This window comes from Scyliorhinus canicula, chromosome 7, assembly GCF_902713615.1.
Source record: "Scyliorhinus canicula chromosome 7, sScyCan1.1, whole genome shotgun sequence".
NCBI classification, from domain to species: Eukaryota; Metazoa; Chordata; class Chondrichthyes; order Carcharhiniformes; family Scyliorhinidae; genus Scyliorhinus; species Scyliorhinus canicula.
Window position 1 is genome coordinate 85,047,564 of NC_052152.1, and position 27,687 is coordinate 85,075,250.

General features: G+C 43.6%; 1 protein-coding gene and 1 long non-coding RNA gene across 5 annotated transcripts in view; one reads left to right on the top strand and one right to left on the bottom strand.

Annotated features, from left to right (window-relative positions):
* The window catches only part of LOC119969104 (T-lymphoma invasion and metastasis-inducing protein 1-like), a 420,850-nt gene that overhangs the window by 77,049 nt on the left and 316,114 nt on the right, over positions 1-27,687 (top strand). The window lies entirely within an intron of this gene.
* Positions 480-27,199, bottom strand: LOC119969105. The gene is made up of 3 exons (XR_005461298.1): positions 26,974-27,199; positions 25,401-25,446; positions 480-1,543 (listed from the first exon to the last, which is right to left on the bottom strand). It is a non-coding gene; the product is annotated as an uncharacterized LOC119969105 (long non-coding RNA).

A 27,687-nucleotide genomic window follows, 5' to 3' on the forward strand; every position in this document is an offset into this window, starting at 1 on the left:
AAACAAACAAAAACATGGTAATCTAAAGGTAGGCAGTGCAAATATATTTGAAAGTTCTGTATCTCTTAAGTTATGCAATATTCTTTACTCTGCCACTTGAGATGTTGCTTTAAGATATTTGCTATTTACAATTATGGGATCTGTCGGTTTAAGCAGTAGGACCATAGAAAGCACCACAATCTCCAGCCCAGTTTATAATACTTCCTGTACCATTGCTCATGGATAGCTTAAGTAAGTGCAATAATTATCGTAAAATTGTCTGGTCAATTGGGATATATTGAAAAACATTTTTGTGTTTTTGGACAAATATGTTGTTATGATCCCAGTAGATGTCAATTACTTTTAAAAGCTACTTTAATTCCAGTGACCGATTTGTGGTGGGGGGGGGGGGGGGGGGGGAGAGAGAAACATCAAGATTTCAAGTTGTAAGACTTTTACTCTAATAAACAATCTAAAAGCTTGTCTAACAGTTGCATGTAATGGTTAGGATTTAAAATCCAAATTATCTGAGTCTTTAAAGTTCTTTCTCTCATATATAAATGAGAATTAGCATTCTGTTATGCATCATGTTGAGTAAAGTTCACACTGTTTCTATGTCCTTGGTTACAAGATTGCCAAATCAATTCAGTCTACATACTTGTGTTAAAATCCATATTGTTAGTTGCTGACAATTCCTGTCTATAAATAGAGATGAACTCCACTGTCACAACCCACTTCTCACGTGGACTCAGAATATCCTTTTGTTCTTCTTTAAAATATGAGGTTATATTCTCAACAGGGCGTTGACTTTAAACTGTGTCCACGATCCACTTTGCTCAGGCTTGAATTGGAGATCTCCATTCCCTTTCATAGCTTTAGGTTTTTTTGTTGTTCAGTTCTATTAAAAAAAAGTCTAAGCCAAAAAGACGGCTGAATTGTCCTTTTTAAAATGCAGGATTACAGTTCTCCTTTGTTGCTCTTTAAAGTCATGTCAATAATTAGTCAAAAGAATTGTGATACTCTTTTCTCACCAGTTGAAGGATAATTTAAAATCATTTTTCTCATTTAGCAAAAATATTATCAACTCCTTTCTTAAAAGAACAGTTGCTTTATCATTCTGAAGTTCAATTTCCATTTCAGATTCCATTTCCATTCTTCCTCATTGTTTCACTGTATCAGTATTGGTTATAGCCAAATCATTTTGTTTTAAAGCACTGAATTACTCCTCTTCTCCATCAGTATGGAGTGACGCTGCTGTATTCTGCTTTGGAACCTGTGGTTTAAGGTCTGCCTGCAGGCTTAATTTGATCAGCCTTAATTCAGCCCATCTGTTTTTTAATTCTCTGTAGTCAGACTAATGTTTCAGTGTCCGTCTAATCTCCAAGGTCTGAGCTTTTGATTCTTTGGACACCTCTTGAGTCAAACCATTGTTCTTGCCAACCGATTCAGCGATAAGCATATGTTTTCCGAAGTCCATTGATTACTGATACATCCTTTTTTTAACAATTTCAAGGCATTTTGTAAAAACGTCTGGAGGCAGTGCATCATCTTCAGCTGGATTGTTCTGAAAGACATAGCCACTATCATTAATAGGCAATTTTGACACTAGTCTAACAATAACAGAACCACTAACTAAAGCAAAATAAATTCACCCTACACAATGGAACAGGTAAATAATTTCCTTCAAGGCCCTGTAGCAATACACTTATTTAGCCAATTTTTCGGAGACAAATTCGCTATCTTTGCTAACATCAGGGACTAAGCTGGCACCATGTGTTTCTAAGAATAACTACCTTTTTGGCCATTTACCAGACGACGTCACATACAAAACTCTCATTTTGTATTCTGATTTACACCTACTGTAATTATATTACATGTTATTGGTTTGTCACAAGCTTCACCCATGGGCACACCATTTTTAAAGAAAATATTGGGCACACCTACCAGTGCTGCCAGCTTTGCTTTTTAATTTCCAGGAACCTGCTTTTACATTCCCCATCAGATGGCAAAAGTAACATGTTGGTCCCCTTGAACCATACTTATCTTCTACAGTGTCTCTTTTTTTATACCAGCCTCCCCAAACAGGCGCCGGAATGTGGCGACTAGGGGCTTTTCACAGTAGCTTCATTTGAAGACTACTTGTGACAATAAGTGATTTTCATTTCATTTTTCATTTTATTTCATTTTATTTCATTTCATTTATTACTCTGTGCATCACCTGTCTTCTCATTTCTGCTAATCACCCTCATTGTAATTAAGGTATTGTTCAATATTGGACCTCGTACCTCTCTGCAAGAGGTTTGCTCCAGTGCATGTGTTTGTGGAATAGTTTGTAACCATCCGCCTTAACAGCAGCTTCTCTTATTTTGGAAACTTCACTGTCTCATAGATGGGACGTTATGCCTAAAGGCTTTTAAAATCTTTCAAAATATTGCTTCAGGTTCAAAGCTCTACATCATACATCAAATACAATTTCTTTTTTGCAAGCAAATTCTGCAAAGTCTGCTTCTGCCTCTGCCTCAGATTTTAAACTTTCAGCCTGTCAGTTTCTGGAACTAACTCGTAAGCATTAAGCACAGCAGTCTCAACCATATTGTAATCTGCCAACTGTTCATCTGAAAGGCTTGACTAAACCTTCAATGTTTCCCAACAAATCATTTTGGAATAGAATTGTCCAACTTTCTCCCGGCCATTTTAACTTTATAACAATTTCCTCCAATGATACAAAATACATTTCAGTTCCTACCTCAGTGAATCTAAGCAATAAGTGAATATTCCTTGTCAATTCAAAATCTGAAGTTAAAGCTGACTCATACAAATGTACAAAAAGCATACAAATTAGGAGCAGTAGGTTATTCGGCCCCTCAAATCTGCTCCGCTATTTAATAAGATCATGGCTGACCTGATTATGGATGACCTGATTATGGCCCCAACTCTTCATTCTGTCTACTCCCGATGGCCTTTGACTGTATTGATAGTCAAGAATCTATCAACCTTAAAAAGATTAATTGACACTGCCTCCACCGCTTTCCAGGGAGGAGATTTCCAAAGATTTACGACCTTATGACAGAAACAATTTATCCTTATAGAGTCATAGCCATACAGTGCACAAAAGGCCCTTCGAGTCTGCACCGACAATAACTACCTCTAATCTCAAGCCAATCCCGGTTACCAGCACTTGTCCCATATCCTTGAGTATGATGGTGTTCCAAGTGCTTTTTAAAGGTTGTGAGGTTTCCAGCCTCCACCAACTTCTCAGGCAGTGCATTCCAGATTCTCTCAACCCTCTGAATGAAATTTATTTTTCTCAAATCCTCTTGAAATCTCCTGCCCCTCAACCTGAAGCTATTATCCCTTGTGATTGACCCCTCAATCAAGGGGAACAGCTGCTTCCTATTTACCCAGTCCAACCCCTATTAATCGCATACACCTCAATCCTGCCCATCCTCCGCTTTCTCTGCTCTTAATCCAAGCCTTTTCATTCTCTTCTTATAGCTCAGATGCTCCATTCCAGGCAATATCCTGGTGAATCTCCTATATACCCCCTCCGGTGTAATCACCTCCTTCCTTTAGTGAAGTGACCAGAACTGCACAAGCTACTCCAGCTGCAGCCCGATCAACGTCTGTATAGCTCGATCATAACCTTCTTGCTCTTGTATTCTGTGTCATGAATGATGGAAACAAATGTTACATATGCGTTCGTAACTACTCTATTCATCTACTCTGCCACCTTAAGGGATCTGTGAACAAGTACCCCAAGTTCCATTTATTCATCTGATCTTCCTCATGTCCTGCTACTCATTACGTGCTACCTTGTCCTGTTTCTTCTAAAGTACATCACCTCGCACTTGCCAGGGATAAATACCATCTGCCACTGCTCTGCCCATCTGATGAACCCATCTATATCTTCCTGTACCCTACAACCCTCTTCTTCACTGTTTACCATCCTACCAATCATCTGCAAACTTACTAATTATTCCCCCCATGTTCTCGTCTATATCATTTTTATACATATCCAGTTACTATAAACAGTCTTCTACCACCACTCTTTGTGTCTTGTTCCCAAGCCAGTTTTGGATCCACCTTGACAAGTTTCCTTGTACTCCATGCACTTTAACCTCTCAATCAGTCTTCCATGTAGGACCTTGTCAAAGGCTTTGCTAAAATCCATACAAATGACATCAACGGCACTTCCTTTATCCATACACTCGGTCACTTTGTCAAAAAATTCTATCAAGTTTGTTAGGCATGACCGTCCTCTGACAAAGCCATGCTGACTATCCCTAATCAACCCATGCATTTCCAAATGGAAATTAATTCTCTCCTTCAGAATTTTCTCCAGTAGTTTCTCGACCACTGATGTGAGACTCACTGGTCTGCAATTCCCTGGTTTATCTTTACCGCCCTTGAAAAGTGGAACAACATTAGCTGTTCTCCATTCCTCTGGCACTTAACCCGTGGCCAGAGAGGAATTAAAAACTTCACCCCTGCAATTCCCTGCCTCACGCCACTCAGCAGCCTGGGATGCAATTCATCTGGGCCTTTGGGATTTGTCTATTTTTAAGCCCTTCCAAGTCTCCAATACCTCCTCACTTCCGATGTTAAACTGCTCAAGGTCCTCGCAGTCTACTTCCTGAATTCTATACCTACGTCCTTCTCATCCTGAGTGAAGAGTGATGAGAAGTATTTATTTAACACCCTAGCAGTGTCCTGTGGCTTCATGCACAGATTGCCCCCTTGATCTCGAATAGGCCCTACTCTTTCCCTGGTTAACCTTTTCCCTTTACAACCTTTTGTAGAATATCTGGGGGTTTTCCCTAATCTTAATTATAAGTCCGTTTTCATGCCCCCTTTTTATTCTTCTAATTGCTTTCTTAAGTTCCCATAGCACTTCCTACATTCCTCTCGGGCCGCAGTTGAATTTCTCCCTTTGGACTTGCCAAAAGCCTTTCTCTTCCCCCTTATCCAGTCCTTGATTGTCCTAGCATCCAGGGTTCCCTGAACTTATTGCTTCTGCATTTCCCCCTACAGGGAACATGTTGGATCTGCACTCTCCCCAATTCCTTTTTGAATGCCCTCCACTGCTTCGCTATAGATTTACCCGCAAAAAGCTGTTCCCAGTCAACTTTAGCCCGATCCTGCCTTACTTTAATAAAATCTGCCTTGCTCCAATCCAAAATCGTCTTTTGCAGGTCATCTTTTTCCTTGTCCATAACAAACTAGAGGCGAACCATGTTGTGGTCGCTATCACAAAAATCCTCCCCCACTGCCAGATTGAACATTTGTCTGGCTTCGTTCCCCAGAACCAGATCCAGCATTGCCCCATCTCTTGTTGGGCGTTCTACATATTGATACAAAAAACTCCACTGAATACATTTCAAGAAATCCACCCTTTTAGAATCTTTACACTATGAATATCCAAATCCTTGCTGGGGAGGTTTAAATCCACTACTACAATTACTCAATTATTATTCTTACACACTTCAGTAAATTGTCTCCATATCTGTTTATCTGTTTCCCACTGACTCTTTGGGGGCCTATAATCCACTCCCAGTAATGCGGCTGCTCCCTTTCCAAAGTTCTACCTGTAAAGCCTCGTTTGAAGATCCCAAGATATCATCTCTCCTCATTGCAGTAATTGAATCCTTAATTAAAAGTGAACACCACCTCCCTTTTTGCACCTTCCTCCATCTCACCTAACGATCCTATACCCTGAAATGTTGAGCTTTAAAAAAATAAATTTAGCGTACCCAATTCTTTTCTTTTCAATTTAGGGGCAGTTTAGCTTGGCCAATACACCTACCCTACACATCTTTGGGTTGTGGGGGTGAGACCCATGCAGATACTGGGAGAAATTGCAAACTCCACACACACACACACACACACACACACACACACACACACACACACACACACACACACACCGTGAGGCAGCAGTGCTAACCATGCGCCACTGTGCCAAGCTCTCCGGAATATTAAGTTGCCAATTCTGCCCTATCCCCACTTTAACCATGTCTCTGTAATGGCAACAATGCCACAATTCAGTATGTCAATCCACACCCGTAACACATTAGTCTTACCTATTACACACCTAGCATTAAAGCAAAGCATCCAGTCTTGTCTTACTCTTTTGACATTCAACACAGCTAACTCACTCTGACTTGCTTCCTTTACTATAGCATGATGTGTCTCGCTCTTACTTGGACTTTGTGCCCCCTCTCCCTGCCAAGCTAGTTTAAACTCCTCCAAACAGCACTAGCAAACCTACCTGCAAGGATGTTGGTCCCAAAATGGTTTAGGTCCCTCGTAGTCATGGCTCACCTTCCCCAGAAACAGTCCCAAGAAACTGAAACCCTCCGTCTTACACCAAGTCTTGAGCCATTCATTCATCTGTCTATTTTCCTATTTCTATACTTGCTAGCACATGGCACTGGGTGTAACCTACTGTCTAGCTCCCTGAAGTCTTGACTCAAGACCTCCTCCTGCATTCTACCTATATCATTGGTACCAACATGTAACATTACCTCTGACTTTTCACCCTCCCCTTTTAGGATGCCCTGCCAGCCATTCAGTGACATCCCTGACCCGTCACCATGGAGCACACCATCCTGGAGTCATGTCTTTGGCCGCAGAAATGCCTGGTAGCTCCCCTGACTTATGAATCCCTATTACTATTGCGCATCCTTTCTTCTCCCCCCCAAACACTCTTCCCCTGTACAGTCAAGCCACGTGGTACAAGAAGCTTGGCTCTGACTGCACTCCTCTGAGGTACCCCTTTATATCAGCTTCCAAAATGGAATATCAATTTGTGAGCGGGACCCCAAGGGACTCCTGCACTTCCTGCCTGTTCTTTCTGGACTGCCTGGTGCTCACCCATTTTCTGTTTTTCTTCTTGATCCTTGAGCTGTGGTGTGACCACTTCTCTGAACGTGCTTTCCACGTAACACTCGCGGATGTGCCAATGTCTCTGGTTGCTGCTCAAGTTCCAAAACTGGAGCCCAAGTTTCTGCAGCTGGGAACACTTTATAAAAAAAAAAAATTTAGAGTACTCAATTCATTTTTTCCAATTAAGGGACAATTTAGAGTGGCCAATCCACCTACCCTGCACAACTCTGGGTTACAAGGGTGAAACCCACGCAAGCAAGGGAGAATGTGCAAACTCTGTCATAATATCCACTCATGTATATAATGAGATGCAGACAGGCAGTGATTGACACACAGGATGACCAACGAACACACGACACAGAACAACCAATCACCAGACAGGACACCACCACTATAAAGCCCACAGGGCATTAAGACTCTCTCTCTCTCTCAGGACCCAGCTACTGAGACAGTCAGAGTACACAAGCTAGTGAGCACTATAACCATGTGGTAGCTAGTAAGTCTGGTCAAGCCAGTAAGACATCATCAGTTAGATTAGTAGAGTGTCAACCCACAGCTGAACATGTACTGCAGTCCACCAGTTAAATAAAACAGTGTTGGCTCATCTCCTGTGTCAGACGTCAGTTTCTCGCTTCACTGCATCCAATTGTAGTCAACGTCGAACCAACCTGAACATCAAACTGCACACGGACAGTGACCCAGAGCCGGGATCGAACTGGGGACCTCAGCACCGTGAGGCAGTAGTGCTAACCACTGCGCAACTGTGCTGCCCTCCAAGCTGGGAGCACTTCACAAACATGTGGTCATCCGGGACACTGGTAGGGTCCAAGACTACCCACATGTGACAGGCCACACTTTCCACTTGACTATCCTCATCTGACATATAGAACATAGAACATAGAACAGTACAGCACAGAACAGGCCCTTCGGCCCTCGATGTTGTGCCAAGCAATGATCACCCTACTTAAACCCACGTAACCCGTATACCCCTAACCCAACAATTCCCCCATTAACCTTACACTACGGGCAATTTAGCATGGCCAATCCACCTAACCCGCACATCTTTGGACTGTGGGAGGAAACCGGAGCACCCGGAGGAAACCCACGCACACACGGGGAGGACGTGCAGACTCCACACAGATAGTGACCCAGCCGGGAATCGAACCTGGGACCCTGGAGCTGTGAAGCATTGATGCTAACCACCATGCTACCGTGAGGCCCCTAAATCTTAAAAGAAAAAATTAGGCTTCCATCTCCAGCTTTATTGGGAGACCCCCTATTTTGCAACTGTTTCTTCTTGTTCTCATCTTTGCCACAAAGGGAAACATCCTTTCAACATCCTGCCAAATCCCCCCAAGATCTTGTGTTTCAGGAAGATCACCTCTCAATCTTCTAAACCCCAATGGATACAGACCCAGCCTGCCCAACATTTACTTACAAAATTCTCCCCCCCCCCGCCCATCTTAGGAATTAGCCAGGTGAACCTTCTCTGAACTGCTCATAATGCATTTATATTCTTTCTTAAATAAGGAGACCAAAACTGCACACATTAATCTAGATGTGGTCTCAGCAACTGTGACAAAGCTTCCCTACTTTTATATTCCATTCCCTTTGCAAAAAGCTACAGTATTCCACTTTCCTAATTACTTGCTGTTCTGTGATTCATGTATCAGGGCACCCAGATTTTTCTGTACCTCAACAGCTCTGCAATCTCGCTCCATTTAATAAGTCACTACTTTTCTCTTCTTCCTGCCAATGTGGACACATTTTCCCACATTATATTCCATCTAGAAATTTTTATCCATCCACTTATGTGTCCCTTTTGAAGACTCCTTATGTTCTCTGCACAATGTACCTTTCTTACCTGTATTTGTGTCAGCAGATTTAGCAAGAATACATTCAGTCTCCACATCCAAGTTGAGGTCACCACAAGATCCCTGTGCCTTCACTCATCACATCTTGCCAACCTGAAAAAGACCCATTTAACCTTATTCTCTGTTAGCTAACCAATCTTCTATCCAGGTGAATATGTTATCCCCTGCACCATGAGCTCTTAATTTTGTGTAGTAACCTTTTGATGTGGCACCTTATCAAATCTCTTTTGGAAATCCAACAGGAACAGCTTCTCCTTTTTCCATCTTCCTCACAAAACTCCAATAAATTAGTCAAACGTGATTTCCTTTTCACTAAACCATATTGACTCTCAATTGCACGGAGATTTTCTAAGTGCACCGCTATAACCTCCTTAAAAATAGATTCCAATAATTTGCTGATGACAGGTGTTAAGCTAACTGGCCTATACTTTCCTGCTTTCAGTCTCCTTGAACAGAGAAGTCACATTCGCATTTTTCAATCTGATCGTATCTTTTCAGAATCTAGGGAAGTCTGGTAAATTAAAATCAATACAACTTCTATCTCAACAGTCACTTTTTTTAAGACTCCGGGGTTAAGTACATCACAACCTCAGGACTTGTCAGCTTTTAGTTCTAATGGTTTTCTCAGCACAGTTCCTAGTTCCATCCTTTCATCTCCTGATTCACAATTATTTCCGGGATGTTATTTGTATCCTCTACAGCGTAGACAGACACAAAATCTGTTCAATTAATCTGCCTTTTCATTATTTTCATTATACCCCATTCTCCCTCTCTATTTGTTTGGAAATATTTTTATTGGCATTTTTGATTTTTTTTTATGCAGTTGCATTACGCGTTTGTTATTGTTCAGGAGATTCTTTTATATCTATTTACATTTTGTCACCAGTTGACTCGGTGTGCTATCCTCTCTCATCCCCCCCCCTCTTGATATCCTCCCTGTTTGATCGGGGGGTGGGGTGGGGTGGGAAAGAGTGCCCACCCCCTCTCTTCCACTCCCCCCCCCCCCCCCCTTTACCCCCTTCTTTCCTTTTGTTTTCCGTTGTGTCTGCCTTGTGGAGGGGGGGGGGGGGGGTCTTCCTCCCCTGGGTTGCGTGTTTCTATCAGTCCCCTTCTAGTTTTTGGTTTTTTCCTTTCTCGTCATTGTTGCCTTCGAACAGGTCTTGGAACAGGCCGACAAATTTCCCCCATGCTTTGAGAAAGCCTTCCTTTGACCCTCAGATGGTGTATTTGATATTCTCTAAGTGGAGAAATTCCGCCAGGGCTGCCAGCCAGTCTGCAGTCGTGGGTAGTGCTAATGATCGCCAGCCGAGCAGGATTCTCCGGCGTGCGATTAGTGAAGCGAAAACTAGGCCGTCGGCCCTCTTTCCCATGTGTAGCTCGGCTGCTCTGATACCCCGAAGCTCGCCTCTTTTGGTCACTGCTCCACGCTCACCCCCACAACCTTGGACATCGCCTTGGCTGTCCAGAACCCAGCAACTTTGGGGCTGGCCCAAAACATGTGGGTGTGGTTGGCCCGGCCTCTGGCACCGTTCACATTTGTTCTCGAGGACATTACTTTGTCTTCAGACAGAATATATAAAACAGCAAAGAATGCCCGAGAGAAAGCTAGCTAGTAATGTAAATACAGATTGTAAGGCAGGTATTTAAAAAAGAAAAGACCTGTCACTCATCGCTGTGGAATTATATGCTTTTTCTTTCAAGTTGATACTATTTTTAAAGTCTTCTGTTAGCCACGAATGATGTGTCCTTCCCTTCGTCTTTCTTTCACACTGGAATATATCTTCACTGAATATTCTGAAATATCTCCTTAAATGTCTGCCAGTGCATCTCCGAACATAATAACTGAAAAAAATAAGAGAACGAGTAGGCTATTCAGTCCTTCAAGCCTGCCCTTCAGGCAGTGAGACCATGACTGATGTCAGGGGGTTAAGACCTCACACTCTTTATAAAATATATCGATATCTTCATTGTTAACTTCTAAAATTTTTGAAAACTGGATAAAGACTTTAAGATGGCTGAAGCCATGTCTGGCCGTGACTTGCAGACAACGTGAACTTGCTGGAAGTATCAGAGAAGTTGACAGCTCATTATCTCTGAAGAGACACCAATGACTCTGTTGGCTGCAGAGACCAAATTCAAAGGGTATTACACAAAGGCCATCTATATTTCATCAGCCAGGCCTGGCCACTACCAGTCTTGTGGGTTCAAATGACCCTATACCCTCCTTTCAAGTGTTTAATGGTTGGAACATTAACAATCTCAGGAACCCAGACAAAGCAAAAGTGGAGAAGTAGGAGCCATGTAACATTAACCCCCCCTCCCATCAGCTGGGAGAACCAGTTATACCGTCTTGCTGTACAGCAAGTCAGTCTTTCATCTTACATTTACCAAACAGCAGCACAGAAAAGTGCTCTGTCCAGGTTTGAATGCCTGCCAGTCATCTTTACTGTTTCTACTGCAACTTCTGTACCATCGCCTGCAAGACTAATTTATCTCTGTAAGCCTATCTCAATGTGGAGGTCAATTCTACCAGAAAAGTGAATTATCCAGCATCGGTTTCAGTCTACCAATCTCTGTGAAGGAACACATCATTGCACCTTGATTCTGGATCCGCCCCCTTCCATTGCAAGTTCCTCCTGGGGCAGAAGTTCCAAATCCTGGCACCGGGCAACACAGCCATCTGGACCCCCGCTCTCGGCTGCAGAGAACTGAGTATATTTCCCTGAATGTACTTTCCGAACTGCCACTAAATTCCGATTAACTTTCCCCACTTGTATGGCGTCCTGTACTATGGTAAGCTTGCTCATCCACCCTGCAGCCACCACTTGCATCCATGCAGGCTGCAGAGTCGCAGACCTGTTGGACAATTGCAAAAGCTGAGGCCCCCATACTTGTCTCACTTTGTGAGACTCAACGGGAGGAATTCTCCGGCCGCATTTGCCCGGCGACCAGAGAATCCCCCCCCAAGGTCAATGGAGTTCCTTATTCTACGTGGTTCGTCTGTGGCATTGGTGCGGCGGGTGAGGAAGGACAATCCTGCCCATCATTGTCAACTCTCCCTGCTATCCTCTGGTTGCCTAAAGAAAGCCTTTGACTGTCCAGTTCAAATTTACTGCCCCCACCTCTCTCTCTGAAAAATTAGTTCAACTTTCACATTTCCCTTCCTTTTTCTTTCTTTCATCTCTCTTTTGAGTTCATGGTTTTTCATTGCTCCAATTCAAGTTGCTTCTTTTGCAAATGATTTCTGACCCACTCAACCTGTGGTTTATCTGGATTATCTTTGTCTTCCACAAGTTTTGGATGTTGACCCAACACTTCTGCAATTTCCTTTTTAAAATATATTTTTTATGCAACAGATTTTCACCCATTTTCGCATACAACAACAAACAAACCCAGCAATAGGACAGGAAAGGCAGGATTCGGGGACCAGGGAAATTGAGAATCTTGTCAAAAATAAAAAAGATGCATATGTGAGGTACAGGCAACGAAAAATATGTGAGGTACAGGCAATTAAATACAAGGAAAGTAGAAAAAAGCTCAAGCAGGGAGTTTCGGAGGACAAAAAGGGGTCACGAAATGTCCTTGGCAAATAGGATTAAGAAGAATCCCAAGGCATTTTATACATATATTAGGAACAAGAGGGTAGCTAGAGAAAGAGTTGGTCCATCAAGGACAAATGAGGGAAATTATGTGTAGAACCAGAGGAAGTAGGTGAGGTCCTTAATGAGCATTTTGCATCGGTATTCACAAAGGAGAGGGACACGTTGATTGGTGGTGTCTCAGAGGGATGTGTAAACACTATAGAACAGGTCGTTATTACGAGGGATGAAGTGTTAGATGTGTTAAAAAGCATTAACGTAGATTGCTGAGAGACACAAGAGATGAAATTGCTGTGCCTCTGACAGAAATCTTTGTGTCCTCAGTGGCCACAGGTGAGATCCCGAAGGATTGGAGGATAGCCAATGTCGTACCGTTATTTACGAAAGGTTGCAAGGATAATCCGGGTAATCATAGGCCAGTGAGTTTGATGTCAGTGATAGTGAAATTGTTGGAAAAGATTCTCAAATATCGGATCAATGCACATTTGGAAGTGAATGGTCTTATTAGCTGGAGACAACATGGTTTTGTATGTGGGAGGTCATGTTTCACTAATTTGATTGAATTTTTTGTGGAGGTGACAAAAATTGTTCTCCCTGGAGAGACGGAGGCTGAGGGGCGATCTGATAAAAATTTATAAAATTATTAGGGGTATAGATAGGGTGAACAGTTGGAGGCTTTTTACCAGGGTGGAAATGACAATTACAAGGGGGCATAAGTTCAAGGTGAGGGGACAAAGGGCGGGGTTCAGTGGACATGTGCGGGGAAATTTTTTTACACAAGAGGGTGGTGGTGGCCTGGAATGCACTGCCAATTGAGATGGTTGAGGCAGATACATTAGCGACCTTTAAGACTTATCTGGATCGGCACATGAATAGGATATAGAAGGATACAGGTGGCTGGTCTAGATAGGACACATGACCGGCGCAGGCTTGGAGGGCCGAAGGGCCTGTTCCTGTTCTGTATTGTTCTTTGTTCTTAATACAATAACAATCCCAAACCCCACTGCAACAATCAACAGTAACCAACTCCCAATGAACAAACCCCAACAATTGTAGAACCCCTCCTTCACCCCTCTTAGCTTGAATTTCACTTTCTGCAGGGTCAAATACTCGAGCAGAGAAGCTGACCCCACCCCAATAAGACCCGCCGAAGAGCGATCAGCGAGGCAGGTTTAGCTCACTGGGCTAAATCGCTGGCTTCTAAAGCAGTCCAAGCAGGCCAGCAGCACGGTTCGATACCTGTACCAGCCTCCCCGGACACGCGCCGGAATGTGGCGACTAGGGGCTTTTCACAGTAACTTCATTGAAGCCTACTCGTGACAATAAGCGATTTTCATTTCATTTTCAAAGGCGAAGATATCTGCTCATGCCTGCAACTCCGGCCAGTCCGAAGCCCTGAATACAGCTTCCAGGGGACCGGGCTCCACATCCACATGTAAGACCCCCGAGATTGTACAGAACACCGTCCTCCAAAACCTTTCCAGCTTCAGGCAGGCCCAAAATATAAGAATACACAGACATCCTCCATCCACTCAAATAGCTGGTTCATGCTTGATTTTGTGAGGTGTGCTATGCACTACCTTCAGCTATATCAGCCCCAACCTCACATACAAAGTCGAGTCATTGACCCTCTGCAGCATCTCGCACCACAGCCCCTCTTCCAGCGCTCCTCCAGCTCCTCCTCCCACTTTGCCTTAATTCACTCCATGGATACCCTATCCTCCTCCAGGATCTTTCCGTAGATCGCCAAAATGACCCCCCCACCCCCTTCCGCTGACTGCTCCGCTTCTAGCAACGAGGTGGACGGTGCAATCAGGAAGGTCAGGAAAACCTTTCTTGCAAAGTTCTGTACCTAAAGCCTTGCCCCTACGCCAACCCATATTTCTCTCCCAACTCCTCTCGGCTTGTTAATCGCCCCCTAAGGAATAAATCCTTCATTCCCTTAATCCCCTCTCATCACATCCCAGAAACTTTCCATCCATCTCCCCCGGCCCCCAAGTTAAAGTACTGCCTAAACTGTCTCCAAATCTTCAATGTGGCTACCACCACTGGTCTTGCCAAGTACTTTTCGGGAGCAGCGCCGTTGCCAGCGTCCGCAACCCCGACTCCCTACACGAGCCTGCCTCCATCTTTACCCACAGTGTCCACCCCCCCTTCTTGCTCCATCCCGCACCTTCTCCGCATTTGCCCCACAAGCATAATAATGCAGCAAGTTTTGAAGGCCTAACCTCCCCCCCCCCCCCCCCCCGCCCCTCCCCACCCAAGCTAATGAATGGAAACTGCCGAAGCCCTGCCCAATCTTGGGCCACCTGCACCCCCAAATGCCTCAAGTGGGTTGATGCCAAACGGAATGGCAGCCCCCCCATCCCCACTCCTACTCACGGCGCGGAGACCATAAAATGCTTGCTCTTCCTAAATTCAATTTATACCCCGAGAACGTCCCAAATCTCTGTCATGCTTGGTTCCGAAATATGCAGCAGCAGATCATTGGCGTATAGGGATACCCTATGCTCCATGCACCCCTCGCCCCTCCCCCTCCCCATCCCCTTATCCCCTTCCACAGCCCCGAGCTCCTTAGTGCAATGGCCAAGGGCTCTATAGCCAATGCAAACAATAGGGTGGGGGGAGGAGAAAACATACGCCACCCCTGTCTCATACCCTGGTGCAGTGCAAAATACTCTGAAGTCGTACTGTTAGTGCTAACACACTTGCCATCAGTTCCTTATACAACAGCCGCACCTACGCCACAAACCTTGGCCGAATTCCAAATCTCTCCAATACCGCCATCAAGTAACCCCATTCTACCCAATCAAACGCCTTCTCTGCATCTAGTGCTACCACCACCTCTGTCTCCTTTCCCTCCGCCGGAGACAGGACCACATTCAACAACCCCATCGCATTCGAGAACAACTGCCTTCCCTTCACAAACATTGTCTGATCCTGCTCAAACACCTTTGGGAGACACCCTTCCAGCCTTGATGCTAACACCTTTGCCAATATCTTGGCAATGACATTCAGCAGAGATATGGGCCTATATGACCCACACTCCACCAGTTCTTTGTTCCTCTTTAGCAGCAACAAGATGGAAGCTTGTCCCATCGTTGGTGGCAAGATACCTCGACATATCATGTCCTCAAACGTTCCCACCATCAAGGTCGGCATGGTGGTGCAATGGTTAGCACTGCTGCCTCATGACTATAAAACTCCTCAAATACTTTATTAATCTGCTCTGGGGCCACCAGCAGCTTCCCCATCCTATCCTGTACCTGTTCTACCTCCCTCGCCGGCGCCTCCCTCTGGAGCTGGCTGGCCAGCATACGCTCTGCCTTCGCCCTGTGCTCATCGACCGCCCCCTTCATCCTTCTCAACTGATGCACCGCACCGCGTTCCCTGTGGAAAATTGGTCGAACCTTGCCTGCAACTCCTTCCTCTTGGCCAGGAGACCCGGAGTCAAGGCTAAGGTGGGCAAGGAAGGGAGGGAGGAATGCCAAAAACTGATAGGAGATTTTGGTGTTGGACGGGAGGTCCAACACCTCCTTCCAAACCCTGCTATCAATCCCCGGGTGGAATACCTGATTCACTCAACCCTTTCAAAGCCTCACCTGATCCTTCACCCTCAAATGGATCTCCTGCAGCATCACCATGTCAGCCTTTAAATTCTTCAAATGTGTAAAAACCCTCGCTCTCTTCACCGGTCCCCCTAACTCCCTCACATTTCATGTCACCATTCTCCAACCCCCCCTCCCAAGAATCCCACCATCCAGTTCCTCTTGCAAACACCTCTCCTACTATCAATACCTACCTTTCACACCTTCCAGGCCCATTGAAACCAGTTCGACCAAGTTCGACAACTGTGGCTCCTCCCCCCACCACACTCCCGTTCAATAGCCAACCTTCACTTGCTAGTTCGGAAGCCCCTCTCCTGGCACCCCCTCCTCCTAATCCAATCCTCGAGAAACAAAAGCAATGCAATACCATACCCCAGAGAATCACCATCATCTGAAAGCCCGATATAATTGAAGCAAAATTTAAACAAAGGTAAACTACCCTCCGCCGTTCAACCAACCCAAAACCCAGACGTCCCCCCACCCCCCCACTCAACAAATACGAAACAAGAGAGAGATAAAGACAATCCTCAGTGTCCATCCCCTCAGTCCCAGTCCCAATCCCAGACCCATCTCTTGTTTCAGTCCCAGTCCTTTGGCCTTCACGAACACTTCCTCCGCTCCTACCATCTTGAAGGAGTAATTCCTGGTGTTGTACGTCGCCCCCGGGCTTCCCCCGGTAGAACATGCCAAACCTCATGCTACGCCAAACCTCATGCCATTGCAATACAGTGCCGCCTTCACCTGTCTGAAGGCCGCCCGCCTTCTTGCGGTTCCACCGTCAAATTTGGTACATACAAATACCAATGGCTTCCCACTTCACCTCTTGCCTTTGCTTCGCCCAACTTGGGACCTCCTCTTTGACTTGAAAATTATGGAAGCAGATAACAACTGCCCTTGGTGGTGAATTTGCTTTTAGTTTAGGCCTAAGCGACTGATGTGCCCTGTCCAGCTCATATCGGGAGAGTTCTTCATTCTTCTCAACTGACGCACCGCATTGCGTTCCCTGTGGACAATTGGTCGAACCTTGCCTGCAACTCCTTCCTCTTGGCCAGGAGACCCGAGTCCAACTCCCACAACAGCTCTGCCGACATCTTTGTAAAGTACTTGCTCGGCCTAGGGCCCTCCACCCCCTCAGACAGGCCCACGATTCATAACATTTTCTGCCTCAACTTGTTTTCCAGATCCTTCACCGTGGTGCCTTGCCCTTTGTTAGCCTCTGTCACCCTCTGTGAACTGGTCACAGTCATGCGACAGAGCCTCTTCCACCCCCTTCAATTTATTTCCTTTTTCCCGTACCTTGGCTGATGTCTTTGACACTGCCGCCTTCATTGGGGCAATCGCCTCCTCCACCCACTCATTCATCGCAGCCATCATCTCCCTCCGCAGCACCTCCATGTGCCTGGCAAACTGCCTCTGAAATTCTGCTGCCATCACCTTGGTCAGAGTTCCACTGTGAGGGGAGCGCCCCCACCCAGCAATCCAGCCTCCACCATCTTTCTTCCTGCCCGACCCGCCCGTTCACTCGTCGGTGAACGTTCGTTCACTCCCTTCTTTCCAGTGGCCGCCTTCTGGGCATTCAACATCTCCCATCTTCCTTATTCATTCCTGCGCCAACTTGTTTCAAAACTGCCTCTGAGACCGGGCATTAAAATCCAATAACCAGAGCCTCGAGCAGCAGCCACCCAACTTGCGACTTCCACCTACATGCCGTCACTGGAAGTATCCCCTTCTGAAATGTCTTTTTATCTCACATTTTTAAATCTATTTAGAATTTTTCTGCCACTGCTTTCAAATTAACCTTTGTTAGTTGTTGCAAGACATTCAAAAATAGGATACCTCTTTCAAGGAACACTTCCACAATTGACATAGCCACTTTAACTTCTGCAGCAAAATTTGGTGTGAAATCTTGTTTGAATAAAATCTGGAAAATCCCAGTGTACTTGTCTCAGCCTGTTGATTTGATAGAACTCCCAAATTTGTTATGATCGCTGTGGACACTAATAAACTTTTAAAAATATATTTCAATTCCAGTAAGTAACTAAAAAGATCATGGGGACGATTCTCCAAAATGGAGTGCAAGTGTTTGCGAAGTCGTGAACGCCGTCGTGAAACGGGCACGGGGACAACCTATTTTATCCCCCACAGGGGGCCAGCACGGCCTGGAGCGATTCACACCGCTCCAGCCTCCATCCCCGGCGCCAAATTGGCGCCGCCCCACAGGTCGCCCGCCCGGCTCTTCGCGCAGAGTTCCTGTTGGCAGCGACCAGGGGTGAATGGCGCCGGCGGGACTCTGTAGTATCCACGTGGCTGCTTGGCCCATCTGGGCCGGAGAATCGGCGGTCCCGCCGATTCCAGTGGCCCGCGGCCGGTGTCAAATGCGCTGGCGCAAATGGTGCCGATTCTCCGCATCTTGGAGAATCGCGCACTGGCATCGTGGCGCGGTTGCGGCAATTCTCTGGCCCGGCACGGAGCTCGGATAATTCCCCCCCCCCCACCACCACCATGATGATTTCAAGTTCTGAGACTTATACTGTGATACTGAACTGAAAGCAACACTGTGTAAACACTTTCAGGAGGTAATTTATAATCTAATCTACAGAAAAAAAACCCTCATTTAACTTTTAAATCATCTGAAATCTCCTCTGTTTCTCAAGTGGACACTTCACCTCCTGGAACCAGTTCAGTAGCTATTTTTAGCTCCCAATGACTGCTTCCTTTTTCCTTTTCCAGCCAGATAACTTCTAAACTCCGGACTGACTTTCATAGTGAGGGTTTTCCTGGAGATTCCTCTATCTAATCAAAGCTAACCATATCTTCCAGCCTCATTTAAATAATCAGAAACTTAGTCTCTTCAATCCGATTGTGAGCTTCCACCCGCATTCTGTGTATAATAATAATCTTATATAATTTTTATTATTGTCACAAGTAGGCTTACATTAACACTGCAGTGAAGTTACTGTGAAAATCTCTAGCACGCTCTCCCCGTGGGTGTCCTCCGGGCGTTCCGGCTTCATCCCACAAGTCCCGAAAGACGTGTTTGTCAGGTGAATTGGATATTCTGAATTCTCCTTCTGTGTGCCCGAACAGGCGCCAGAATGTGGCGACTCATCAATTTTCACAGTAACTTAGTTGCAGCGTTAATGTAGTAAGCCTTGTTGCTGATGGGTAGGGAGTCATGATGGATGTGAGCAGTATTGGAAGGCTTTATTTTAGAATTGAAGGGGAGCACGCTTGCTCTTTCCAGCTCTATACTCGGGAAGGTTACACACTTCTTTCTTGCAAGCAATCTTGAGGACGGGTTTCGTTGAGTGATAGTCCCACCATCTAGAAGACTGTAAACCCTTATTTTCATGTACAGGTATCGGTAAAGAACGCTGTTGTTGCATTTGTTCATTATTGTGGGTGTTGCATTTCCAGCCTGAAATGTATGTGCACTCCTTGCCTGCTATATTGTGGTCTTAGTAGAAAATGGCACAGGGTGGATCAATTTCTAGGCCTTTGAGTCTACGTAGTACTGCTCAGTGCTGGTGAGTGAAGCCTCATTCGTTGAATGCAACATAAACTGGCTACCTGACACCTACTTTGCTCAGTGACACTTTAATGAACTGAGCAGTACATCAGCGAAGAGTGGCTGAGCAATATCTTGACATTCATGTTCTCCTAGACCTGAGCATTCAATCTCCTGTCCCATCATTCGGATCTGGAATGCATTGCCTCAGATTGTGGTGAAAGCATATTCAATTGTGGCTTTCAAAAGGGAATTGGACAATTAACTAAAGAGAAAAAAACTGCAGGGCTGCAGGCAAAAGGCAGGGATGTGGAACTCGATGAATAGATCTTACAAGGAGAGCTGGTACAGACATGGGAGGCTAAATGGCCTCTTTTACTGTAACCATTCTGTTATTTATCACATCTATTTTGTGTAATATTGCCTTTTTTCACCCCTCCTCTTTACCATCCCAACCTTTTTACTGTTTTTCCCCCTGATTATTATACAATACAAATTCCAAATTCTCCAAAACACCTCCATCTGCATTCTGCATCCATATAAAGTCCCATTCATAAACAACCCACTCCTTGCTGATTTCCATTTGCTATATAGCTCAATTAAAACATTTTCAGCCTCATTTGTAAATTTCTGCAGTCTTGCCCAAACTTTCGTTGCCAGGTTTATGTCCAACCCCATATATAGCAGTTTATAAAATCTGCCTTATATTCATAACATCTTCCCTTCGCTTCTCCAGTTAATTGAAATTTTACTAAAGTTTGATAGAGCACAAAAAGAGGCCATTTAGCTCATTGTGCTTTGGTAGATCTTTTCTCCTCCTCCCCCATGACCAACTAATTTTTCATCCATCTATCAAGAATTTATCTAATTCTCTTTTGAAAGTTACTGTTGAATTTACTTCCTCCATCCTTTTAAGCAGTGCATTTCAGATCATCATAACTCACTGAACAACAAATAAAACATCCTCATGTCACCTCTGGCTCTTTTTGCCAATCACTTTATATCTATGTCTTCCGGTCACTGACCCTACTGGCACCCAAAACAGTTTCTCCTCGTTTACGCTTACTACACCATGAGGTGGGTGTGGGTGTCATTTAGGACTGTTGGATTTGATAACAATTTTAATTGGGGATGATTGGTTTTCAAGGAAAACTGATCATGTTACTGTTTAAAACTTGACATATTTAGAATAGTTGGTTCTGAACTGTGTGCCATTTTTCCTTTCTCATGTGATATGAAAATCTTCAGTATGATAGTTGTCTGCTGTCTTGGTTGACAATTTGTAATTTCTAAAATGTTCAGCCGCATGGTGTGCTCATTTTCCCTTGTTTTCTGACTATTAATATAATCATGCCTGGTGTGTCTTTTTGAATATATTTTTTGCCATATTTCTGTTGTCATTTCATCCATTTGTGGCATTATTGCAGACACAATTACTACTGGATCAGCAGAGAATGTGGCAAAAAAGTGACCTGCCTCATCTGTACAGCACTATACCGCCACATTTGATTGTTTCTCACTCAGCCATTTGGTATCTCTGCATTTTAAAAGTATTAATATAGCAGCAAAAGAAAACTAACATTTCTTAGAAATGTACAAGTAAAAATATTGAGCTAACAAATGCACATTCCCCTTTCCTCATAGCGCTAGTTTGGACTCCTAAAATGTGACCGTAAGCAACAAACTTGAGACCTAAATGGTGGGGATGCATAACTATTTTTGCTCATGGTGGCTTATACTAAAATTTAAACTAGTGATCGGATTGAAAAATGTCATGTGGTATGTAATTCAAATGAAAAAAATGTATGGCTTGTTGTGACTTGTTCCCATTCAGAGGCTCCTAGTATATTCCTAACAGTTTTTGAATCAATTCTTTTGGTCTGCATTATGAATTAGAGGGAGTTCAGTATCTTTTTACTAAATTTTAGGTATATATTCTTGATCAGAGTATTATCCTCGTGTTACACCTGCCTTTACATATATTGTGACTATTGGTAGTGAAAGAGTACAATATACCAAGATTCTGAAATACCTGTATTTGCCAAGAATGAAATAAAGTTTTTTTGATGCATGGAATAAGGAAATTACAAGAACTTGCATCTTTCCCACCTCGCAAAGTACCTCGTAGTCAGTCAATTACTTCTGAAGTGCAATGACTGTTGCTTTTCAGAAAAATAACACATAGCAAGGTGCCACAAACAGCAGATGACCAAATAATTTGTCTTGATGATGATTCAGGGATGAATGTTGGCTCAGGGCAGCATGGTGGTTAGCATAAATGCTTCACAGCTCCAGGGTCCGAGGTTCGATTCCCGGCTGGGTCACTGTTTGTGCGGAGTCTGCACGTCCTCCCCGTGTGTGCGTGGGTTTCCTCCGGGTGCTCCGGTTTCCTCCCAGAGTCCAAAGATGTGTGGATTAGGTGGATTGGCCATGCTAAATTGCCCGTAGTGTCCTAAGAGTAAGGTTAAGGGGGGGAGTTGTTGGGTTACGGGTATAGGGCGGATATGTGGGTTTGAGTCGGGTGATCATTGCTCGGCACAACATCGAGGGCCGAAGGGCCTTTTCTGTGCTGTACTGTTCTATGTTCCTGCTCCAGGTTAACTCAGTTCTTTTCCAAATAGTGACTGCGCCATTGCAGCTGTGAAATTGATTTGCAGGCAGAATCGCAGAACTGGCAATGCAGAATCGACAGCCCCTTGTACGCAAAATCTGTTTGCTGTTTTCGATTTTAATCGAAAGAAAAGTAAATATGTTGATGTGTAAAATGGAATAATGTTTGCTATCACTCATTTTAGCTCTGCTATCCAAGACCAAATTGACCCCTTCTTGCCCCATCAGCCTTGCCAGGAGCTTTAATCTGTACTTCAAAAGGCAGACAGAGTGTCCATTTAATATGCCATCCAAAGAGGGAAATTCTGGCATTGCAGCACATTTTCCATTGCACTAAAGTGTCAGCATCAATTCCTTGTTCAAGTTCTGGGTTGGGGCCTGAACATGCAATCTTTTGATTCACCAGTGTTATTGCTAATACAATGAAGTTGACAAGTACAGCACTCTGATAATTTTATAGATGTTAGTCCAGGAAACATCTTATTTTAGATAATGGTGAGATGATTGGTTAAAGGATACCAATCACTAAATGGAGGAGATGGTATTTTGGCATTGCAGTTGAAGGAATAATGTAATTTAGTGAGAGCATCTGTCTGGGTACACTTCTCTAGTTGTCATTCTTCATTTGTGAATCTGGTCAGTAACTGTTGATCAGTTGGTTATTGACCAGGAATGCCACAACTGAGCCTAATCTAATGTCCATCTGATATCCATGCACACACACTTTCCAAATGGGGTAACTGGAGCCTGATCTCCCGTCTCCCTTTTCTGAGGTGAGTGAGGCCACTTTTAGTACCCCTACTCCTGAAATTAATAAACTGAATGTAGATGAGTGCCTCCTATGTTCATACAATAATTAATTGTAATGTTTGGATATTATTGAGTTCCCAAGGCTACTGTTAAGAACTTGTGTACTGGTGCACCTCCTTGTAATCAAGTGGGCATATCAGCCTTCAGACTTATGGTTCTCAGCTGGTTGAAAACAAAGTAGTTGGAACTTATTTTACTCAATGTAAAACCATTTATTTAAAAAAAAGTTGCCTCACTTTGTTTCGTGGAGATCTGCTTGCCCGGTGGCAGAGTGGTTAGCACTGCTGCCTCACAGCGCCAGGGACCCAAGTTCAATTCTGGCCTTGGGCGACTGTCTGTGTGGAGTTTGCACATTCTCCCCGTGTCTGTGTGAGTTTCCTCAGGTGCTCTGGTTTCCTTCCACAGTCAAAAAATGTGCAGATTAGGTGGATTAGCCGTGCTAAATTGCCCCTTAGTGACACTGGGTTACTGGGGTACAGGAATAGATTGTGTGCTCTTTCAGAGGGTTGATGCAGACTTAATGGGCCGAATGGCCTCCTGCACTGTCGTGATTCTATATAACAAGTTATCTCGTCACAGAGTTAAATCTCTCATTATTCCCATTCACGTTTTACATGCATGCATGAGATGCTGGATACACAAGATATTTTCATGAATAAATAATTTCTCCTTGAACTTGTCTTATTTCCTGTAAATAAAGGTTGCGCCTATGGCTACCCACATTGGCCCCAGTTATGCCCATCTTTTTGTGACTTATGCGGAACACTCTTATTCCAGTCCTACTCAGACCTGCTCCCGCAACTCTTTTTCTGTGACATCGATGATTATATTGGTGCTGCTTCATGCTCTCGCCTGGACCTGGAAAAATGTATTGACTTTTCCTTCCAATTTCCAACCTTCTCTCACCTTCACATGGTCCATCTCTGCCGCTTCACTTCCCTTCCCTTTCTTGACCTCCCTGTCTCTATTTCCAGTGATAGACTAACCCACCAATATTCATTACAAACCCACTGACTCCCACACTCGACTACAGCTCCTCTCACGCTGCTTCCGGTGAGGATTCCATCCCATTCTCCCAGTTTATTATTTTTAAGGTTGCTACATCTTGTTGAAATCTCTCCCAGCTACAGTTTAATATCCAACACATTTTCCCTCTCTTTAGTTCTGATGAAGAGTCAAATGGACTTGAAACATTAACTCTGTTTTCTCTCCCTGCAGATGCTGCCAGTTCTGCTGAGTATTTCTAGTATTCTCTGCTCTTGATTCAAATTCCAGCGTCCGCAGTATTTTGCTTATTTTTAAGGTATTTTCATTGTTTTTCTTGCGTGAAAAACAAGCAATACACATCGGCTGAAATAGCACAACAATGAGAATTGGCACCAGAATAATTGACATAATTTTCTATATGGAATTTGGCCAATTCATGTTGTGAAATGGAGTTTGGATTTCGCTCAGTTTGTGGACTGCTACTTAAACTGGAATATCATTTGTGCACGGTGTTAAATTGCCCATGTCTCATTGTGAGTTACTGCACTGACATACATTTATTTTGAGATGAAGAGGACATTCAGAGATTGTAATCCCTGACTACCCAGTCAATTTCCTTATGCAGCAGGTTACAAGTTCTTCAATGACTGAGATAGTCCTGATTTTTCTGCCTGTGAAAAAAGTAATTGTGTTTGAGTGATTTAACGCATGCCTAACTTCAAAAGAGAGTTTGCATTTTGATCTTTAGTCTTTGAACTGTTTCAACTTGTTTAAACATGTTAGGTGATCTATCCTGGCAGGTTTATTGACTATGTTTTACATAAAAGCTTTACTCTCACAAATCACTAACCCAAATTTGCTTTAAGTTTCATTAAACTAATAATTACATTTAATTAAAAGCCATTTTTCCTAATATTTAATTTTTTGAACTTCTAAAATATTTTGTGTGAATTAAATCAAAGCAATTATTGGCTTGGAATAGTGTTCATATTAAAAAAGACCAGTTTTCTTTTCAAATGCATTGCTTGATAATTTAAAAATCTGGTGGTGGTCTGGACTTGGATTTTAAAGAAGAAAAATCATAATTCATCTTGGTGAAGGGATATCTTAGTTTATTCGCCTCTTCCTTAGTATCCTACTTTTAAAAATTGTGCCAAGTTTTTTGTCTCCATTACCCTGATAGTCAGTTCCAAATTACTAATCAATGTGTGTATAAAGCAGCTCCAGATTTTGGCCCTAAATTTGCTGTTTTACTAGTTTTAACCTCCTATCCTGTTATCCTACTCTCAATGTAGTTGCAAGTAATTTTCTAAATTTACATTTTCCATACTTTTCAGTTGTTGCTTCATATTCCCCTTGAAGCTGAAAAGCCTATAAGATGCAGTTATTCCATCAGAACTTGATGCAGGGAGTAATCCTTGCTCCTGGATAGTTAGGCACAGGTCTAATTTAAATTGGATCGCACGGTCCCATTTGCTCAGCTGAACAATAAGTTGAACAGCTGGCATCTATTGCATCTTAAGAAAATGTTGCAGCTCACCTGTGTAAACTTTCCACTTAAGGCTGTCCATCTTGCTATCAACTACCTACATATAAGAACAAAGGAAACAAAATAAGAGGCGTGCAATCTTGTGCTGGCTGTGGCTCCTTTACATAAAATTGTTTGTTCTTAAAAAAAAGAACAAGAACTGTTAGCAGCTGTTTGTTAGACTACATCCATATCAGGAAAACTTGTTGTCTTCTGCCTGTTCTGAGCTGCTGAATTTCAGGAAGTAATCCTAAAACCAGCGCTCGACTCTTCACCAGCACGTGCAAAGGGCCTAACACCTGTTTTAATTGCCTGTCGGGAACATCTGAAAATTGGCCAGCTCAGCATAGAATCGGATGCATTTCAGGTATCTTTGGAATGGGATCAAGTCCTGCGGCATACTCTTATTTGGCACAGTTTCTACTCAGAAAATTTGCATAGCGAGGCCGAATTTTTACCCCTATATTTCTCCAGTCCCTTTATAACTCAATCCTCTGATGCTAAGGATTGGCTTTGTGGCTTTTCTCTGAACTGCATCTGGGACTGAATGTTTGTTTCCCATGCTTCACAGAGGTTGGACATGTTGATTCTTGAACTTGCTAAAACCACTAGATCACGTTCAACTTCGTTCTTAACTATTTCAACACCATTCACGGAGTTTTCATGACTCTTTTTCTCTTTGCATGTGTGGTACCTTCGATTTTTAAAATGAAATTAAATTTGTTGATGTCATCGCAATTATTACAGTGCAGGAGGAGGCTATTTGGCCCATCTTCACCAGCTCTCTGAATGTACAGTTCACCAATTGCTGTCTCCCCCCCCCCCCCCCCCCCCCATCCCTGCACATTCTTCCTTTTCAGATAACAGTCTAATTTTTCTTTTGAGTACCTGCCTCCACCACATACTCAGACAGAGAGTTCCAGATCGTAACCCATCACTGCATGAATTTTTTTCTTCAAGCCGCATTTGCTTTATCGTCAATTACTTGAAATATGTGCACCCTTATTCTTGATCTTTTCATGTGTGGGAACAGTTTATCCCTTTTCATTCTGTTCAGCCCTCTCATGGTTTTGAATACTTCTATCAAATATCCTCACAGCCTTCCCTTCCGCTAAGGAACCAATCCCAACTTCTCCTCATCGTTGACATTCTGGAACCATTGTAAATCTTTTCTGTGTGCTCTCTAATGCTTTCACATCTTTCCTAATATACAATGCCTAGAACTCGGCGTAATACTCCAGCCGAACTAGTGTCTTATACAAGTTCAAAATAACCTCCTTGTTCTTGTACTCGATACCCCTATTACGATACCCTAGGCTACTACACAGTCAATTCCAGCCCCACAGACCCCGGAGTCCCAACACAAGTGAATTAACCAATAATTTGTATGATGTTTGCAGAATATTTGGTCCCTTGACTGCTCAATAAGTTATGGCCACCATATTTGTAAATTGAACGCAATAACTGTTTATTTATAACAGAAACAAAGTTAAAATATGCGATAATTGTAACAGAATAACAGCCAGCTAATCTATTGTTCCTTAGCTCTAGCCTGTGTTAGAAACTTAATGGATTCCAAACTCACCAGAATGTCCCCTAGCTTTACTGAAGAAAAGCAGAGTATCAGAAAAGCAGCTTCCACAAGATTTTCAAGAGCTCTGTTAACATTTTGGGGCAAGAAACTAAAGCTTTCCCACCAGCTCTGCCTTCAGCTATTAAACACTCTCAGGCTGGATAGAGAGGAAAAGCTGACTATCCATTTTCCTGGAGAGAGCTCCAGCAAAGGCATTGCTCTGTTACTGGACTTTTTAAAACTGATAGCAAGCTGAATCCTCTTGGTTTTGCAAAACATTCCAGAACGGTCAGCACCAATCAGCATCCAGTATCAACAAACGCCCGGTAATTTGAACCAGCTCATTTGCTGCAACTTGTAGCCGCACTAATCTCTCTGGAATCTGCTAATCTGAAATTTAAATAGCTTTTTATAAACTGCATGGCCTTAGGTCATAAGTCAACCCTCAGTTTAACAGCCACTCGAATTAAAAGTGAAGCCCACCTTAAAGGCATAGGCACATTAATTGTCCATGTACAAATATTGAAATAGCAAAATAAAATAAATGAAAAGAGGAATACGAGGGACAAACCGGAATTAACATGAGGATCCTTACACTTTATTAACTGCTCTCAACCTGTCCTGCCAGCTTCAATAATGTATGCGCATCTCTAACCTCTGCTCCTGCAGTCCCGAATTGTACCCTTTATTCTATTTTCCCTCCATGTCCTCCCTTCCAAAATGATT